At 47.5% G+C, this 19,649-nt stretch overlaps 1 protein-coding gene across 8 annotated transcripts in view; it reads right to left on the bottom strand.

The window, feature by feature from the left end:
* Window positions 1-19,649, bottom strand: part of IP6K1 (inositol hexakisphosphate kinase 1) — a 96,824-nt gene that overhangs the window by 10,346 nt on the left and 66,829 nt on the right. The window lies entirely within an intron of this gene.

The following is a 19,649-nucleotide window of genomic DNA, read 5'->3' as shown; positions in this document are numbered from 1 at the left end:
AGGAAACAATGTATACATGCAATGGAAAGGTAATAACTTTCAACAGAACAGATATTGAAGCAGCACAAATTGAGAACCATGTAACAGGGCTGAAGAGACAAAGCCCTAAAAAGAGACTGAGATACTTCCACCTAAGCATCTTGCAAAAGGAAAATCCCTCAGACACAGTATACCATTCATTCACTGGCATCTGTCCATGGTATGAGCTAGCAATTAGTTGCCTAGAGCTCCGCAGCCCTCAGAACTGAACACCTAGGGTGCCTGTACATGTGTTTAATTGTCAATAAATTAAATATGTTTATTAAGATTGAAATGATTTGTTTTAATTTGGTACATTTTTGTTTACAGGTGATAGCCTTTAAATTGAATTAAGCTCAGTGCACAATTCAGAGTACATTACACCAGGAGGAGCAGCGTAACAATCCACCCCCCTGAACTTTTTGGTAGTCAATTACAGAAGGGCGCACAGCAAGCCAGTAATCCCCTTACTCCCAAAACACAACCTCCCCACCCCTCGAAGCTGTAGCTGCCCATATGGAGCCCCAGGCCAATCCACTTACAAAAAAAAAGCACACCATATCCAGAAGGAACTTTATAAATTAAAACCTTTATTTACTATAAACAATTATTTATATACTATAAAAACATAAAATATACTATTTTTGTTTATCACTTTAAAATAAATAAGTAAATGAATGAATAAAAAACAGCCAACATAAATAAACTTTTCCTTAACTGGATGGGGCCAGCTGGACAGTGGCATCTTCTATTATTTGTTATCCTATTTTCTATTTCTATTATCTTTTTCTATTTTTATTTTCTATCATCTTCTATCTTCAGTTTTCTTCTATTTCTAATCTTCTAATAGTCCTGCAGGTGAAGAAAGAAGATGGGTTTTGGCCTATACTCCCAAACCCACCTTCTTCACCTCCCCGCTACAGGCTACAAAATCTCCCATGGGAGATTTCTCCAAACATTATGTCTGTCAAAGTCTATGCATCACCCAGGATGCAGCATAGCCCGGGGGAGGGGTCTGGGATGATACCTCTGCCGTGCATGTGTTTTCTGGAAGGCAATTATAACAAAGATGCAAGTTATCCCAAAATATTAAAATGTTAACATGTGCAAAGGCACACCCCCTCAATGGCAAACTTACCATGTGCTGCACCTGCTGTTGCATCCCTTGCAATGCAGGTGGGTGCTAGGGTTTGTGTGGTTGAAGGGCACGGATAGGAGTGGAAACATTACCACCGCAGGCAGTGGGGGCGGTAGAAAAACCATCACCATATAAAGAGCAATCATGGGGGGGGCAGGTAAACTGGGGTGTGTCCCTCCATGTTTCTTTCTTTCCCTTGAAGAAAGCAAACCAGAAGCTGGACTCCATTTCACAGTGCCCATGTGGCTGTGGCTGGTTTCCATGGACACTCCAGCAGTGATAACATGGGCCTGGGGTTTATGAAGACTGGGCCACCTGTGCTGGCAGTGCATGCAGCCACATGTAATTTTGGGGGTCGCTTTGCCCCCTCCCCCAGCCCCCTCTGGCAGGGTGCTCAGCATGGACCTGCACTGCAGCTGGCTTGGGATCTTGCAGTGGTGGCAGCATGGTCCGTAGCTGGGGCAGAGCCATGATCTGCAGCCTGCATGCCCCAGGCCACGTAGCCCCTCTGCTCCCTACCACTGCCAGCTGCTCTGGCCACTCCTAGGGTTCCACCATGGTGGCAGCCTCCCGCCCAGTACCCAGCAGCTGGTCCATGCATTAATCTGCCTGTGTGGGGGGGGAATCTTCTCCGACACGAAGGGAAATTTTGGCACACATTAACCCACGGGTGGGCAAAATGCAGCCCGTGGGCCAGATGTGGCCTGCCAGGCCATTTTATCCGGCCCACGGGGCTCCTAAAAAATTTAGAAAATGAATATTTATCTGCCCCTGTCATGCAGCCCATGACAGCACGATTCACTGCCACCAGTCAAAGCTGCTCGCATGGGCCCAGACCCTGCGATTGCTGCTCCACAGGTTGATCCACGGACATCTGTCAGCCACCAGTTCCACAGCTGTCTCTCAGTTCTCCCAATCCACTGCACAGGCTATTTGCCTGGTAGAGCGAGCCGTGATTAGGTTCTGCCACATTTTCGCAATTTAGCAGAAGGCTCAGCATACCCTGCATTGCGATCAGCATCTGTGTCTCTACAGTGTCGATTGCATCCAAAGCCATCAACAGGTGATCCTACTCCATTCGCTCCTCCTCACTCAGGATTCCATGAAGCCATGTTGTTTGGCAGCACAAAGCTGTTTAGCCCACAGCACCACCAAGGTTCACTAGGGATCATCTAAACAGCTAGGGCTGCTGAATACAATCTATTAGCATTATAACTCCCCAGACTTTTGCATTTCAATGCTTACACAGCTCAGGAGGCCGTGTCCTGGGTGTAGGACACCAGAGGTTTTGGCCTGTAGTGAGGGGAAGGTCATGTTCTGCAGGTCCACTGAGAACTTGTGGGGTTTAGGATGACCCCAGAAAACCATCATATGCCCTGGGTGCAGATACTGCCATTTACCGGACCAATGAATAGGCACACCCAAGAAATATCACCCCATAATGTACCCCACCCTGGATTAAGCCAAATTTGAAACATGGGTGTGTGGGGCCAGCACTATGTTTCAATAACTCTCATTAGCACATCAACATCTATGCCAGGCAACGAGGTGCCAGAACCATCAAGTCCTCTCACAGCCACTATGGCTCAAAATAGACCCACACCCGATTTTTGAATAGGGCACTATTAACACCCATGCTACATTTCTACTGCTGAACACACCAGGCTCCTGTAATCTGGCTACCTCCCATAATTTAGTATTTAGGGTATTGGGCCCTCCCTATCCCCCAGAAATTCATCAATTGCTCATCAGTAAAAACTGGGGTGCAGACAGCCAGACATTCAATGAATGAACCTCGGACTTTCCTTCCCTTCAGACCAGATAGAACCCCAGAACAGTTGAGCACTTGACAGGTGGTAACAGTGCGGGGAAGGGGGTGTGTGCATGAAGGAAGAGCTGCTAGCCAAAGACACTTGGGTGCAATCAGCAGTGAGCCATTATGATCTACCCTTCTGGACAACGGGGGATGATTTAGCCCAGGCTATGCATATTACCAGTGCTTTGTTCAGAAAGGTCACTTGAGCAAATTCCCTTGATTGCCAGTACTGAGACAGTTCACACCTTCATAGGTATGTATACATGAAATTTCTAAAAAAAGGTTCTTTAAACACATGTCTATATAACAGCTCAAAAACTTTGCCAGAAAGCATTTCGTGACTGGTGGTAGCATATCTGGCCCCCTCTTGACTCATCTGGCCACAAAAAAAGTTCTCGATGTTGATGCTAAAAAACAAATACAGTATGCAGGCTATGGAACAGGAGCCTGATACATCTATAAGCCATGGCCTTAACTGGACCTGGGAAGAACTTAAAGACTTGATCGATATTTGGTTGGAGGAAAAGATTATTGAGCAGCTGCAAAGTAGATGGAATAAGCCAGTGTATACGGCAATTGCCAAGGAAAAGAAGGTGCGCAGGCACAAACAGGACCAGACACAGTGCCACACAAAGACCAAGGCCCTGAAATGTGCTTTTCATTGGGCTGAGAATTACTCTCATTCTGAGGCAACACACACAATTGCACCACTCTATGAGAAGCTGTCCACTCTCACCAAGGATGCAGGTAAGGCTGGTCTCTGGTCATTTGGGACAGGTGTTCAGGAGAGCACACCTAACAAAGAGACCACCGACTGTTCTGAGACTCAAACAGGAGATATGTTGGAGGCGTGGGGCAACTACTTGCAGGAGCTGGTGGACAGGGACATACAAGAGTTATCCTGACCATGCACCCAGTCTCCCCGATACCTTCAGCAGTGAGCACAGAAGATGAAGACAACAAGTCAGATGAAACTGTTTTTCCTCTCCAATGTGTTTGACACGTCAGAAGTTCCTGAGACCCAAAGATCTTCTGTTTTGAAGATGCAAGAGGACCCGCAGCCAGGGACTTGTAAGTATTGGGAAATGGGCATTATATCCATTTGTGGCACTACGGCAGGCAACGTTTTGCTTCCATTGGGGTGGATATGCTGGGGGGTTTCTACAAATAGCGTAGGTGAGAGTTAACCTTTTCTTTACAGGTTGGGGATGAGATCTTTGACCAAAAACACTTTGTTTTCCAATTCCTGTTACCAGCTACTGCACCTGATGGAAGCCAGGGATGTGCATCCGAACTGTGGACACTGGCTCACACTGGAGCAGAGCGAAAGCAGGAATTCCGCTGCAGGCAGCAATGCTCCAGAGAGAACATGATGGAGTCTTTGGTGGAGGCTGTGCAATCACGAGTGATCATTGCAGATGACTGGCAGGACAAAGTCCAGGACGTGCTTAGAGAGACTAATCAGAGGGAGATGGAAAGCATGGCCAACACTAGGGAATTCCAAAAGGATCTCCTAGACCACACAAGCCAATTTCTTGATCTGGCCTCGCAGTACTGTGCAAGTCTCCAGGAGACGCATACAATGATTAAGGATCGGATCTTAAGCATGTGAACAAGCCCTCGATTCATAAATGGAGCCACCCTGGAAGACTGTCCGTGAGCTCCACTAGGCTTGCCTCTTTCCAGGAGGTCACCAGCAGCGAGACCACTGAGCCTGCTCCCCCACCCACATTACCTGCAACCAAGGGATGCTCCAATTCCAGGAAAGCACCACTACAGTTTAGGGAACAAGTGGAGGTTCAGACAGGGGGTGCATGGCTGGGAAAGAAGACCATATGATGAGAGAGGGGTTCCAATTTGGTAATGAGTTTTTATATACAGGAAATTGGGGAGTTGGCATCCCGTGGTATGTCACTGTCATTTAATTAAGTGCTCTGGTCTAATAAAAAGTATTTCTCATCCATATCTACTTTTGTTATTGGAAAGAGTTAATAACGCCTGGTTCTGAGTGCTGGCTGATGTAAGCATAGCCAAACATTCCCTGGCTCGCTTCAGACACATACCAGTAATGAGAGTACTTCCCCACAAGTGGACAGTGGGTGGGGGGAGGGGGCGCAGAATGGGGGTAACTCGTGGTGCACTGGAACAGAATTCCAGTAGTGGGAGGGGGCAGGTCTGACGTCAGCTGCCCCCATGGGCTGCCCCATTCTATAATATTGGCACTGGTGCCAGCAGCCAAAGGCAAACAGCAGGGCAAAGGTGGGAGCAGGGTCAACCATGCACCTCTGCATGTCCATGGCTAGAATAACCCCCCATGCTGTGTTGCCCTTTAATCAGCCCCTGGTTCCTGTCAGGGCTTAATAAATGCTTGGGTGCCTAATGTGGGCACCTGGAGGCACTTTCAGGGAGCCCTGCCAGCCCTGCACCCACCATACATGTGCCTGGCCACAGTGCCAACCTGTGCTGTGCTCTCCCTGGCTCCCAACATTTCTTTTCATCCCCACCCCCGGCGAAGCTGATCTGCAATTTTAACAGGTTTTGTAGTTTTAAAAATTTAACAAACCCCTCTACAGGTGCCTCTGTCAACTGCTATTGGTTTTGCATGCAAGGAAAACAACGCCAGGGAACATGGCCTGAGTATGTGATAATAGCCTGTGTTGAAAAATAAAGTGGCTGGATAATAGCCCGCATTTAAAAGGAAAGTGCCAGCTCATCAAGAGGCAACAGCCCATCAAGAAGCAATGGCCCAAAACACACCAAATGGATCCAGACCATGCCATGGCAAGAAACGTAAAACCTGCCAATGTATCTCCACTACCCCCACAATTACACCCCACAACAGAACCATCAGCATTCTTGGATCTTACAGCTGCACCTCCAGAAATGTAATATATCTCATCCAATGCACCAAATGCCCTCTATGGAAAATATGTAGGAGAGACCAAACAACAACTGCGCACCAGAATGAACATACACCTGATATCTATCAAAAGACAAAAAACCCAATTACCTGTGGGGGGACATTTCTCACAAGAAAACCACTCTCTCTCCAATCTCTTAGTTCTAATCCTCAAAGGGAATTTACAAAATGCCTTTCACAGATAAGCCTATAAATTTCACTTCATCAATCTACTGGATACAAAAAATCATGGACTAAATATAGACATTGGATTTATGACACATTACAACCTGCCTGACATCTGATTCACCAGGTACCTGCCTGACCTGACCTCTTACGTTTTCTTTTCCCCCACCTTTTCTCCCCTCCCCTCCTCTATTTTTCTGCCCTTTGTCTTCCTAATTTCTAATATTTCCTTCTCCATAGCCTCTTTTTTACCTTTTATTACTACCACTTTAGTGCCTCCTTTTGGCCTTCCCTCCTCCACTGCTTTCTTCCCCCTCCCTTCCCCTTTTACCTTTTATTTTTCTAATTTTTATTCATTTACATTCTCACTGACATCATGCCACACTTTTAGCTTCTCTCATTCCTTGAAGTCTCAGAACAGCAGAGATTCCTTATGCCTGAAGAAGGGTGATTGCGCCTGAAAGCTTGCTAAGAACTTTTTTCCAACTACTCAGTTGGTCTAATAAAAGATATCACATCTATTCAAATAACCTTGCTTGCCTATTTCTTTAGACCAACATGGCTACAACTAAAAACCCAGAAACCTTTTGTGAAATTTTGCAACATTTCACAGATAAGATGATCAGCACCAAGTGCTGTCCACTGCTTTTTCTCAGATTGGGGCTTGGCCATGCACACAGGTGCGCAGTGAGAATGGTAAGTCAAACAGTCAGACCTGGTGGCCAGGAGACTGCCGGATGACTCCCCCACTCCTCTTCTCAGCTTGCTCTACTGTGGCCAGCGTCCCACTGGGTGATGGCTTCAAGTAACTGCTGCTGCCACTCTGAACACTTTTCCCCACCCCACATCTGCCCATGCAGGACAACCTCTTTGCTCTACTGCTGCACAGCTGTTGGCACCCGGCTCATCATGCAGGGCTGCAAGACAAACTTCGTGAGGATCTTGCCACACAGCTACCACCCCACGCCCCTTGCAGGAGCCTCCCTGGGGAGGTGCCCTGGGGATGGTTACCCCCCACAATGCCAATGTGCCCAGAGCATGCCACTGCTGCATATGCACTACACGATGCACAATGAGCTCTTTGTATAGGCTGAAGGTTGGCTAAGCCACTATGCCCTGCTGTTGCTGATACTGCTGGTTCCCTGGACACACCTGCATTCCTGGGTCAGGACCCTTAGCTATGACAGCATGGGGGGCAAGCCTGGCCTGCCACAGAACCTCCGCCAATGGCTGGATGGATACCTGTCACAACGCTACATGACCCTGACCCCCAATACTGAGGATAACATCACCACATGATCAATGCCTTCCTCAGTGTGTGAGCAGTGCACTCACACTCAGCACTGGGGAAAAGAAAACAGGATGATAAATAAAGATGTGAACCTTGTCACGCCTGTGTGTGTGCTGTGCTGGTGGGAACAAGGGGCCAGGGTGGTGCTGTCATGCCATCCCACCCTAATAGTAATCCTAATCCTGTCCAGAAATTCATTTAGAACAATCATGCTGTCAGCTGCTATGGCAGATTCCAGGCAGATCACAGCAAGGAATGTTTGCTCAAAGTAGAAGAGCTGACCAATTTTACTGTTGCTGCTGGCTTTGGCCAAAGACCCACTGTTCAGGGCCCTCGGCTCTGCTCAGTATTGCCAACTCCATTGTGGCAAAAATCATGAGACAAACTCTTAAAAAACAAGAGATTTGGAATGTAAATCATGAGATGCTATTTTTGAAGTGTGTGGGGGAAGGGGGTTATTTGTGAAGGTGGGTGGGGGGGGGTGTGTGTGTGTGTGTGTGTGTGTGTGTGTGTGTGTGTGTGTGTGTGGCTGGGTGGGGTTTGGAGCCCAGGGGATTGGGTTGGTGTCAGACACTGCTTTAAAGAGTTGGTGAGTTAGGCAGTGCAGGGAAGTGCAGGACAATGCACAGCAGGGAGGCTCTCCTGGGCAATTGTTTGCAGCTGCTCAGGGCCTGCTGTCCAACAACTTGAACAGGCAGGAAGACCTTCTCGGTCATTTTTGCCCAACCGCTTCATATCAGACCAGATATGAAGCCTGTTAAGAATGCCAAGACAGACAGGATCGTCAGTGTCATCAGTACCTATGTGGTGTGGTTGTGCGAAATTGCAAGACAGGCATGTCATGTCTGTAGCTGAGTATCATCCAGGCAACGCAGCAGGAGACAGTCATGAGAACAGGAGAGAGAAGGGCAGTCCAGCTTGGAAACATAGAAAACAGTATTGCTTTTCTGCAGTGGAAGTCATTGATTATTGCTTGTTTGTTGTTTTAAACATTCAATGCCTATTGTTATTGCTAGTTGTTATAAAAGTTGTTGATTATTGCTTGAGGTTTTAAAAGTTGAAGAGTAATGAGTATTTAAGAGTTGAAGAGTTTTGCTTGTTGATCACCATTACCTTGTAAATGCTGTGGTATTTGGTAATTTATGTAAATTATGCTTAATATATCAGTAACAGCCAATTATATAAATAAGCTTTTCTATTTTCTTTTCTTTCAATGTGAGTCATTAGGAGGTCATCAAGCCAGGCTCCCAGGCTTTGTTCTCATCACTGCCAAATCAACAGCTGCTAGCACCAACAGAGAGGGTTATTAAACCCGTAAAACTGGAAAAACCAGTAAATCCCCAGTTGACACCAGCATGGCACAGTGAGGTAGGGTACTGAGGGTTGAGAGTGAGGGGCAGCAGCAGGCCTGGGGGAGTTGTGGCTTGGGAGTGAGGGACAATGGAATGAGCAGGGCCAAGGCACTGGAATATCACTGCCCCCCACAATCATATACCGTGCATGCATGCAACAGGTGCCCTCTTTTTTGGAACTGGAAATATGGTAACCCTGGTAAAGGTGATGTTGTCAGTAAGGGCTTCCTGCTGCCATTGCAGGAGCACCCATGGATCTGACTGTGAGGTAAGCTTGTGCAATCTGGCATGGCGTGGCAGCCAGCACAAAGAAAAAAAAAATTATGAAGCATGGAGGCTACAGGCTGCAGTCAGTCCTGTAAGAGGGCAGGCACCATTTGCTCTGAAGGCAAATTAAAGCGGTCAAGGGTGCCCCCTTTCGGTGCCCAAGCAGTTCTTTATTCCTGGACTGAACTGGAGCAGATTATGGGGTGACAGTGCCATTCTCATTAAGGGTTGCCTGCTGCCATGGGTCTGACTGTGGAGTGCGCTTGTGGGTGGAGGCGATGATCTAAAATCCTGTGATCAGGAGGGTGCCATTTGCTCTGAAAGCAAATGAAAGCACTTCCCCCTTTAGGCTGCCAAGCAATTCTTCATTCCTGGATGGAACCAGGGGCAGATCATGGGGTGATGGTGACGCTGCACCCCAACCAGGGCATGGCTGGGGGGGGGAGGAGGGTGTGGGTGTCTATGCAGGTGAGCAGAAAATTAATTCATGTCAGGCTGGCTGGACCACAACACTGGTGTACAATACCTAGTGTCCAAAAAAATACATTACATCCAAGTAACTAAAAATTGCAGGTATTTGCTTTCTATCCTATCTGCAATTCAAAGCAACATCTGGTGGATAAAGGGGTTCATGACACAAAAATTGCAATGGCATCTGGTGGACAAAGGGGCTCATTACACATCATTGAGTGAATTTCAATTTACACGTGATGGATCCATGGATGCATCGGTTTAATTCATGGTGATCTGGTTCCTTCAGAACCATCATGGGAAACGGTCTCAACTGAATGCTTTCTATTTCCCCTGCCATTGGCACTGCAGCCAGAGGGTACAGAAGGATTTGCTTGGTATAGCATATTTCAGATGGTCATTCCAAATATTGGTGAATGCTTCTAACATTATGTCTTGAGGTCTCTTAATGTGTTTTTCCAGTGCCTACTTCTGATGGCAGGGCAGGAAATTCTTGAGTACCTTTGTACCCTGAGTACTCAGTACCTTGAGAATACCTTTCCCAACTCTGGCTCCATCAGAAAGGTAGGATCCAAGCTGACTTGCACCTGTCCAAGTTGTTTCTCTTGGCGCTCACTTAATTTTGGCAACAAATACTAATATCCAGAGAAGCATCACTCTTGGGCCATGAGCTGGCTGTTAGTGGTGGGTAAAGCATTTTCACATGTCATATGTTGCCTCTTGACTTGACTTTTAGTCTAGTATCATTGTTATTATGAATCGTTTACCTATCAGCAGCAGGTGGTTAGAGTAGAAATACATCAACTAATGTCACATTTGTGCCATCATAAACATTTTTAGAGTGGCACAAATGATGAAATAATAGATGTCCCAATTCTTTGTTGTACCACATCAATGGCCACAACCAAAGGTAGTGTTAAATAGTATCACAGCAGATGTCTATTTCCTCTGTGGTGAGAAAGCGCCAGCTGTCCAAAGGTGCCTGCGCTCTCCAGCCACACCATGAGCAGGTGCTCCTGAAGCTTGAAGGGCCCGATCCTGGGCATCCTGGAAATTCCCACACAGGATCAGACCCCTCAAGCCATGGCTTTCCCTACTTAAAGGGATGTGCCCCAGGAGATTTCAGGGGGTGCTCTGCAAAGCAAGGAAAATCAGGGTTCCTTGCTTACAGACACATCCCCTGTGATCTTCAGGGATTATCATCAGTGGGGAAAATCTGTGGGGCCCTGTGTCTCTTTTCCAGAACCCATGCATCCATGTGAACTATAGGTCAGCACAGGGCCTGGCATGGAGGCACAGGACACCAGAAATTGTGTCCCTGGGTCCCACACCGGCCCCTATGTCACATGGAGGCATAGGTCAGTGTGGGTCCTGGTGTGGAGGCATGGGGCACTGGGGATTCTCCAGGTCCTGTGCTGCCCCACACTGGGACCCAGTGCAGGTCCTGGCAAGGGAGCACAGGACAGTGAGGGACACCAAGCTTCCCCAGACAAAGGAAACATATTACTCATTGTCCCAGATTGCATCCCTGTCTGATGCAGGACAACAGTCATTGCATGTTTTGCCAATAAAGCAGATCAGCTATGGCAGGATATGACCTGCTACAGCTGATCTGCTTCATTTAGCAACATCTGTTTTTACTCTTACCTTGATAGCTAACTAGATTAAAAGCCCTATAGTATGTTTAGATAACAACTGGATTTCTGTTTACAGACCATTTTTCAATGCTGTTTAAAGCTGCTTGCTTAGTTACACTGGTTTGAGAACAGGCATGGCAGTTCAAGGCCGAGGCCCAAGTTAGCAATGATGGTGTTAGTTGGGTGAATAGGTTTCCACAATATAGTCCACTCTAATTTAAAGCTTTTTATCCAGAAACAGAAAAAAAGGGGTGAAGCTCCATACAACACCTGTATCTTTCGATTGCAACCAGTGAGAGCAAGCCTCTAACACCAACTTCAGCTCCAGAAGTGCATCTTTCTTATATTACCACAAAATCTGACTTGACTGATGGGGGATAGAGACCAAAGCCCCAAGGTAAGTGGGGAAGTGGGTGACCTGGAGGAAGCACAAGCAGGAAGGGGCAGCAGGGAAGGTGTTCTCATTCTTGCTGAAACAATAGGGCAGTCGGCTAGTTATCTCAGGTGCACAGGTGGAGGGAAAAATATTATTTGGGAGCTAAGCATGTGCATGCTTGTGTGCGCTCACACCCTTCCCCCCCAAGCAGCAGGTAAGTCTGTCATGGGGAAAGGGCATGAGGGGGCAGATTGAGGCCCCCACAATGAGGGAAGGAGTGGGGCAGAGGCAGGGGCTAGGGTAAATGGGGCCCTGGGGTGGGTCATGGGAAACTTGGAGCCTGGGCAGCTCGTCCAGGGGCACTGGTGGGCTTCCACTGCTGCATGCACACCAGCAGAGGCCCAGGGGGCACAGGCCTCCCCAATTTGTGTGCGTGGCAAGGGCAGGCTGGGCTCTGTGCACTGCTGCCTTTGCCTCGAGAGCCACACGATGCCATGTGCCTGCCACTGCCGTAGGACAGGGCGCAGCTTGGTGGTGGCAGGCACATGGCGTTGCATCGCTCCCAGGGCAGCAGTGAGGAGCACAGGCCAGCCCAAAGTGTCAGCCCGCCTCCGCCCTGCACACAGATAGGGGGCACGTGCTCCCCCTTGCCTTTCCCAGGGTGCAGCCAAGGGCAGGACCCCCCACACCCCTAGACGAGCTGCCCAGTGCTCTGATAGTCCCACAACCCACCCTGGGGACCCATTCACCCCAGCCCCTGCCTCTCCCCCACTCCCTCCTTCCCCCACTGTGGGGGCCTCAATCTCATAGAAACTTGCCTGGCTGCTGTGCTGAGCAGTAACCCACACGCCAGGGCAGTGATCCTGGCTGCATGTCTGAGTGTGCGCACCCCCACTGCTGCAGCAGCCCAGAGCCTGTGGCTGAGCTGTTCTGTGGCCCTATCCACTGTGTCACATGGGGGGGGGGGTAGCCCCTGCTTTCTGCCGCTTATGCTCAGGTGTCTGTATACAAATGCAAGGAGCCTAGGAAACCTACAGGAAGAACTGGAAGTCCTCACAGAGTCACAGAACTATGACGTGATTGGAATAAAAGACTTGGTGGGACAGCTCGCATGGCTGCAGTTCTGTTATGGATGGGTATAAACTGTTCAGGAAGGACAGGCAGGAGAGAAGAGGAGGAGGAGTTGCATTTTATTTGAAAGAGCTGTATGACTGGTCAGAGTTCCAGTATGAAACAGTAGAGAGGCCTGCTGAAAGTCTATGAGTTGGAGTCACAGTGAGAGAGCGATAAGGATGACGTTGTGGTAGGCATCTCCTGCTGACCACCAGACCAGGAGGATGAGGTGGATGAGGCTTTCTTCAAACAGCCAGCAGAAGTCTCCCGATCATAGGCCCTGGTTCTCATGAGGGAATTCAATCACCCTGCTATTTGCTTGGAGGGCAATACAGCAGTGCACAGGCAATTTAGGAATTTTTTGGAAAGTTTTGGGGACAACTGCCTGGTGCAAGTGTTGAAGAAACCAACTAGGGGCTGTGCTCTTCTTGACCTGCTCCTCACAAACAGGGAAGAATTGGTGGGAAATGTAGTAGTGGATGGCAACTTGGGAAGTGGGAAGGAGTAGTGGATGGCAACAAGATGATTGAGTTCAGGATCCTGAGGAAAGGAAGGGAAGAGAACAGCAGAATAAGGACCCTGGACTTCACAAAACCAGAGTCTGACTCTGACTCACTCAAGGAACTAATGGGCAAGATCCCCTGAGAGGCCAGTCTGAAGAGGAAAGGAATCCAGGAGGTCTGGTTGTGTTTTAAAGAAACCTTTGAGGGCACAGGAACAAACCATCCTGACACGGGAAGACTTGCAAGTATGACAGAAGATCATCTTGGCTTAGCAGGGAACTCTTCAGTGAGCTAAAACACAAAAAGGAGGCTTACAAGAAGTAAAAGCTTGGACAAATGACTAGGGAGGAGTATAAAAGTATTACTTGGGCATACAGGGTGGCCACAGCATGGCTGGAGTTGCAGCTGGCAAGGGACATGAACGGTAACAAGAATGGTTTCTACAAGTACATGAGCAACAAGAAGAATATCAGGGAAAGTGTGGGAGGAAACCTACTGACAGAAGATGTAGAAAATGCTGACGTACACAATGCCCTTTTTTTACCTGCCTTCACAGGCAAAGTCAGCTCCCAGACTAGTGCACCTTGCAACACAGTCTAGAGAGATGAGCAGCCATCTGTAGTGGAAGAACCAGTTAAAGACTGTTTAGAAGAGTTAGATGGGTACAAGTCCATGTAGCTGGATGCAATGCACCAGAGGGTGGTGAGGCAGTTGGTCAATACAATTGCAGAGCCACTGGCCATTATCTTTGAAAAATCATGGCAACTAGGAGAGATCATGAATGACTGGAAAAGGGTAAATATACATTGCCTGTGTTTAAGAAAGAGAAGGAGAATCCAGGGAACTATATACCACTTAGCGTCACTTCAGTCAATGGAAAAAATCAAGGAGCAGGTCCTCAAGGAATCCATTTCTATGCACTTGGAGGAGAAGGTGGTAATTAGGAACAGTCAGCATGGCTTCACAAAGGGCAAGTCATACCTGACCAACCTAATTGCCTTCTATGAAGAGATGACTGGCTCTGGAGATGTGGGTAGAGCGGTGGACATGATCTACTTTGACTTTAGCAAGGCTTTTGATACGGTCTTCCACAGCATTCTTGCAAGCAAGCTAAGGAAGTATGGGTTGGATGAATGGACTGCAAGGTGAATAGGAAACTGGCTGGATCATTCAATTCAAAGAGTATTAATCAATGGCTAGATGCCTAGTTGTCACCTGGTATCAAGTGGAGTGCCCCAGGGGTGGGTCCTTGGGCCAATTTTGTTCAATATCTTCAACAATGACCAGGAAAATGGGATGGGGTGCACCCTCAGCAAGTCTGCAGATGACACCAAGCTGGGGGTAGTAGATATGCTGGAAGGCAGGCTAGAATTCCAGAGGGACCTACACAAACTGGACGATTGGACCAAAAGAAATCTCATAAGGATCTCATAAGGACAAAGGCAAAATCCTGCACTTATGATAGGAAAACCCCATACTCCAGTACAGGCTGGGGACCATCTGACTAAGCAGTAGCTCTACAAAAAAGGACCTGGGAGTTACAGTAGACAATAAGCTGAATATGAACTTACAATATGCCAGTATGTTATTGCTGCGAAGAAGGTTAATGGCATACTGAGCTGCATTACCAGAACCGCTGCCAGCAGATGGACGGAAGTTATTCTTCCCCTCTATATTTGGCACTGGTGAGACCACATCTGGAGTACTGTGTCCAGTTTTGGGCCCCCCCACTACAGAAATGATGTAGACACATTGAAGAGAGTCCAGCAGAGGGCAACAAAAATCATAAGGACATATGACTTGAGAGGAAAGGCTGAGAGAACTGGGCTTATTTATTCTGAAAAAGAGAAGATTGATGGGGGATTTAATAGCAGCCTTCAGCTACGTAAGTGTGGTTGCAAAGAAGATGGAGCTAGACCAGGGAAGGGCAATTATTTGGTTGAAGGGCTGCTTAACAAATTCTGGTGAGCTGTCAATGGCTGCAATGGTAGCCCTGCCCCTTGACAGGTGCCTCACCCCCTAATTGCCATCTTGGGACTGGAAATGCCACCACTGACCCCTGAACTTTGCCACCAGAAGTCCTTCCACTTGCCCCTTGCTGCCATCTTGAAACCAGAAAAACACCCAAATTGTATACTAAAAAAACTGTATACTAAAAAAAAAAAAAAAAAAAATCAAACATCTACTACAACTTATTTTAATTTTATTTTTTTTAAATATTTTTGTCCTGATTTACATGCATTTGCACAGTGTATTCAGAGGCAATTTCATAATAGTTCATAATATAAATTGCTGGGGGTAAGGGGATAGATGTGGGTGGTGTGGCTGGGGAGTGGGTGTGCGTGTGGTGGAGTGTACGGGTGGGTGTGGATGTGTATGGGGTTATAGTGGGGGTGGGAGTGTATATGGGAGCGTGTGGGTGTGTTTGGAGGGGGGTGGGGTATGTGGGAGGCTGTGGGTGTCTGCATGTGGGGGACTTGATGGTGAATACAGTAACAACTTGGCCAGGCCTACACATAAAATCTTTGTGACCAAATTAAAATAACAGTGCATCTTGCACAAAAATGCAAAGTGGCAGCTGGGACTGTACAAAATAGAGCAACCCCAATTGGTTTTACTCTCTGTGCTAGATTATGTCAAATCAAGAAAATGGTCAGAGAACTGACATGCTCATCACATGTGTGTGCGTCTCAGAAGCCAGTAAAGGCAAGAAAGCTACATATGCATTTCAATTGAGCTAGCAGCTAAAGAACACAAAAGGCTAAATATGCATCTCAAGAGAAACTTGTAAAAGATACAGAAAAGATGCCCTGTACATGATAAACACTTCTCCCAACAAACATCCTAAGGTATATGGTATTAAAAATGTCTGAACCATTCAATGTATGTCTGGAGTTTGAAAAACAAACCATCACCTGTACAAGCTACTGCAAATGTGCCCCATTGAGATACAAATACCCCAAGACAGGTTTGGTGACACCTCTAAGTATCCTGTCTGACTGCTCAAGCCCATCACCTGTAAATTGATCTACAATTGCAGTCTGCAGAGATGCACACGTTTTTACACCTAGACAATACAAGAACAGGAGCCAGGAAATTAATAGTTATGATATGATGATCAACACCTTTTCTTCCCTGTTTGGACTCTAATCGGCCAACTATTAAGGAAAAATGGTTTGAAGTTACACAATTAAATAGCATAAGAACTAACAGAATTTGCCAGCAAAGCATGCACTCCAGGAGAAGCAGAGAGAGATCGCTGCTACATCACACCCAGCTTAAGTAGCAACAGATCCTGCTTGGTGAAAACTGCAAGACTGAACCAGCTTCCTTTGCTGGCATTCATGAGAGAACACTATTGCTGCTAAATATGTACTAGGACTGTGGAGTAGCTCATTTTATTTTGGGAAGGAGTCTTTTTCCATATTTTGGTTTTATAAGCTTGTTTGTGGTATTGTTACTAAAGCCTTTCTGCTATTGATCAACCAGGTGTTGTGTCAATTCTTGGGGCACTAGGTTTACTGGAACGTGCAAGTCCCTGGATCTGCATGTAGTCGCAGTGGCAGCACACGGGGCCGGCCTGACCTAGCCCCATAGCAGATGGCTCCCTGAGCTCCCACCCCTCTGCCCCAGCAGGAGTCCCTGGCCTTGACCCAGTGGGGCCCATACCTGAATTCCCACTCTCGCAGGCAGGGAAGCTGAGAACAGCCACACAGTCGCCAGCAAAAGCTTCTGTCAGGCAGATGCTTCTGGTCTCTAGTGCCTCTAGCTTGGGGCTGGGGTGGGTCAGGCCAGGCTGGGGTTGGGGGGGCAGGGCATGGTTGCTTAGCAACCAAACCCACACCTCCTGCATGGAGGCACTGACTTGCAGAGGGCCAGGGCTTACAGAGGGCTTACGGAGAGGCCCAGCAGGCTGGCTGTAATTGCCTGGTAGGTCAGATCCAGCCCACAGGCCATATTTTACCCACCCCTGAGCTATCATGTTCTCAGTGGTGTCAGATGACAGAACAAGGAGCAATGGTTTTAGGTTTCAGCAAGGGAAGCTTAGGTGGAATATTAGGAAAAACTCTCAAGAGGAGAGTAGTGAAGTACTGGAACAGGCTACCCAGAGAGGTTGTGGAATCTCCATCTTTTAAGATTGTTAAGACCCAGCTAGACAAAGCCTTGGCTGGGATGATCTAGTTGCGGATGGCCCTGCTCTTGCGGTCCCTTCCAACCCTGATTTCCATGATTCTGTGACTGAGCAGCTACTCAGTCCCTGGGAGTGATGCTAGTCTTGCCACAAGACTAGAGGCGCAGTCAGGGAACTGTGCTGTGTGATAGCACTGGAACCCAGCAACCTATGAGCTCAAGGCTCTCCTTCAACTGCCTGCTGCGAATAATTCCTGTGCATGCATAACTTTTATTACTGACCCAGGGCCTATAGGGCAGGACACTGTCCTTCTCCCTCCATTTTTACAGATACAATAACTGAGTATGCACAAGGTAACTTCTTGTGTAGCTGGGGAAATGCTCAAGTCAGCCATAACACCTTTGGGAATGAATGTGCCACATTTTATTCACCTAATCAGTCCATAGCCACTCAACCACACTTCCTATCCAGAGCCAGGAATAGAATCCAGGACTCTAGCTGTGCCACTTATGTGTAAGGTAGGCTAGTTCCATTAAAAGAATTATAGTTGGTGGCCAGTTTAATCTTCATCTGGTCCTGGAACTACAACATTGGACAGTATCAAAGGAACTGGGTTCTAACCTGGACTCTACCTCAGACTTCCTGTAACTAGGACCTTTGGAGATAATTTTAATATCTGTAGGCCCCCTCCACAAATACCACTCTGAATTCTTTGGCTTTGGACAATAATGCCTTAGAAACCTTAAACATTCAATATTCAGCAATGCCAAGGGAACGTGCAGAAAGAATTTCTTCTTGTGAGCTGCTAGCCACCTCCACCCCAGCAGGATAGGGAACACTGAGCCATTCACAAGTATGGATAAGCTAGTTCAGTCCTGGGTGCGGCACCAAATGAGCCTATTTTGACTTGTTTAAGATTTAGGATCCAGGTTAGTACATTTACTGTCAGGAGCTTTCTAAAGCTTGCAGGTGGGCAGTGAGGCAGATAGCAGAGAGGAACCTAAGGGTGCATAGGAATGCTGTCAGGCTACAGGGCCCATACTGAGTCTTTAAAATCAACATTAGCCACTGATGCAGGCATACCTAGACATGCAATCTTATTGCAGGTCCATTACGGAGATGGTGTTCTGTGTCTGGGTCACTATGATCTCATTTTACCACTACAATCCAGGGCGGGATTAGTAGGGGTTTAGAAATGGATATAAACCTATGGTTTGAGATACTCCTGATATGAGATTTTTAAATTGTCCATAGAGATTAGGATGTTTCCTTTGACGGAAGTGCTGTACATAGAAGCTTATTTCCAGTAATTATTGACAGGGGTCACCCTAAACAATGGAGGCCCAGAAAAGCTTCCTGTACCCCTCTGGTACATGAGACTCTGCAACCCTGAACCTATGGATTAGAAAGCCAGTTAAGGTCTCAGTGTTAACTGCTCAGTCAAAGTCTCCCATACTAACTACAAAGCAAGTAAATGGAACAAGCAGAAAAAGGTTGCTAGCTAACAACCTCAGGAAGCACCCTCAGGCACTGCTTCTCCCAGAGCCATAACTCCATCCTGCAGAGCAGGGGTTGTCAACTGGGGATACGCATATCCCCAGGGGTACTTGAAAAGGTGCTAGGGGGTATGCTAGGGGATGAAGCGCCACCAGCCACCACCCCACACCACAGCCAGGGGGAGGGCGAGGGCAGCAGCTCCCCTCTGCCTGCCACACAGGCACTGCCTATCCCACTACCACTGCCATCCACCATCCCGCACCGCCACATGCAAGCCCCACCCCTCCCCACACTCTGCATCTGGCTGCCACCACCAGAAGGGGCACACTCCTTTAAACAGGTTGAAAACCCCTGCTGTAGAGATGCCAACAGAACCTGGAAACAATACAGTATAAGTACCAATCAGGACTACTTTCCATATTGGTTCCCAATATGATCTGCAGAGCTATGGTGACATGGTAGTGCATGCCACTGCTTCCACACGTACAACCACAATTAAAGAAGCTTACATTGCATTCAGGAATTCCTTACAACTAGTTTCCTTCACATAAGGGAAATATTTCCACTTACAAGAGAATTCTGCAATAAGGGGCTGCCATTGCTATGGAGTAGTTACAGGGATGAAGCAGCACCTTCACTGGGCATTTCCTTATGTCTACAAGTATACAGATTTTCTCCATATCTCACACACTCATGGGGGATAGGTAGGGAAACTAATGATCAGCTCCTGACATTCTACTGGACAAATCAAGGATTCTGAAATTCCAAGACCTAGAAGGCCATGGGAAACAGGAGCCCCATTTTGTGGCAGTGACCTGTCCTGGTAGAATTACTTTCAAAAGAAAATAACTCAGAAGGTCTTCAGACAGGGAAAGTGCTGAGCAAGTGGAATCCTAGCTGATGCAGGATGTGTAGAGGTACTCCCCACTGAGTACAGATTCCCAGAAAATATG

This window comes from Alligator sinensis, unplaced genomic scaffold (assembly GCF_000455745.1).
Source record: "Alligator sinensis unplaced genomic scaffold, ASM45574v1 scaffold467_2, whole genome shotgun sequence".
In the NCBI taxonomy this organism is placed as follows: domain Eukaryota; kingdom Metazoa; phylum Chordata; order Crocodylia; family Alligatoridae; genus Alligator; species Alligator sinensis.
Note: the sequence above shows the minus strand (reverse complement) of the source record. Positions and strands in the feature narration are given on the sequence as shown.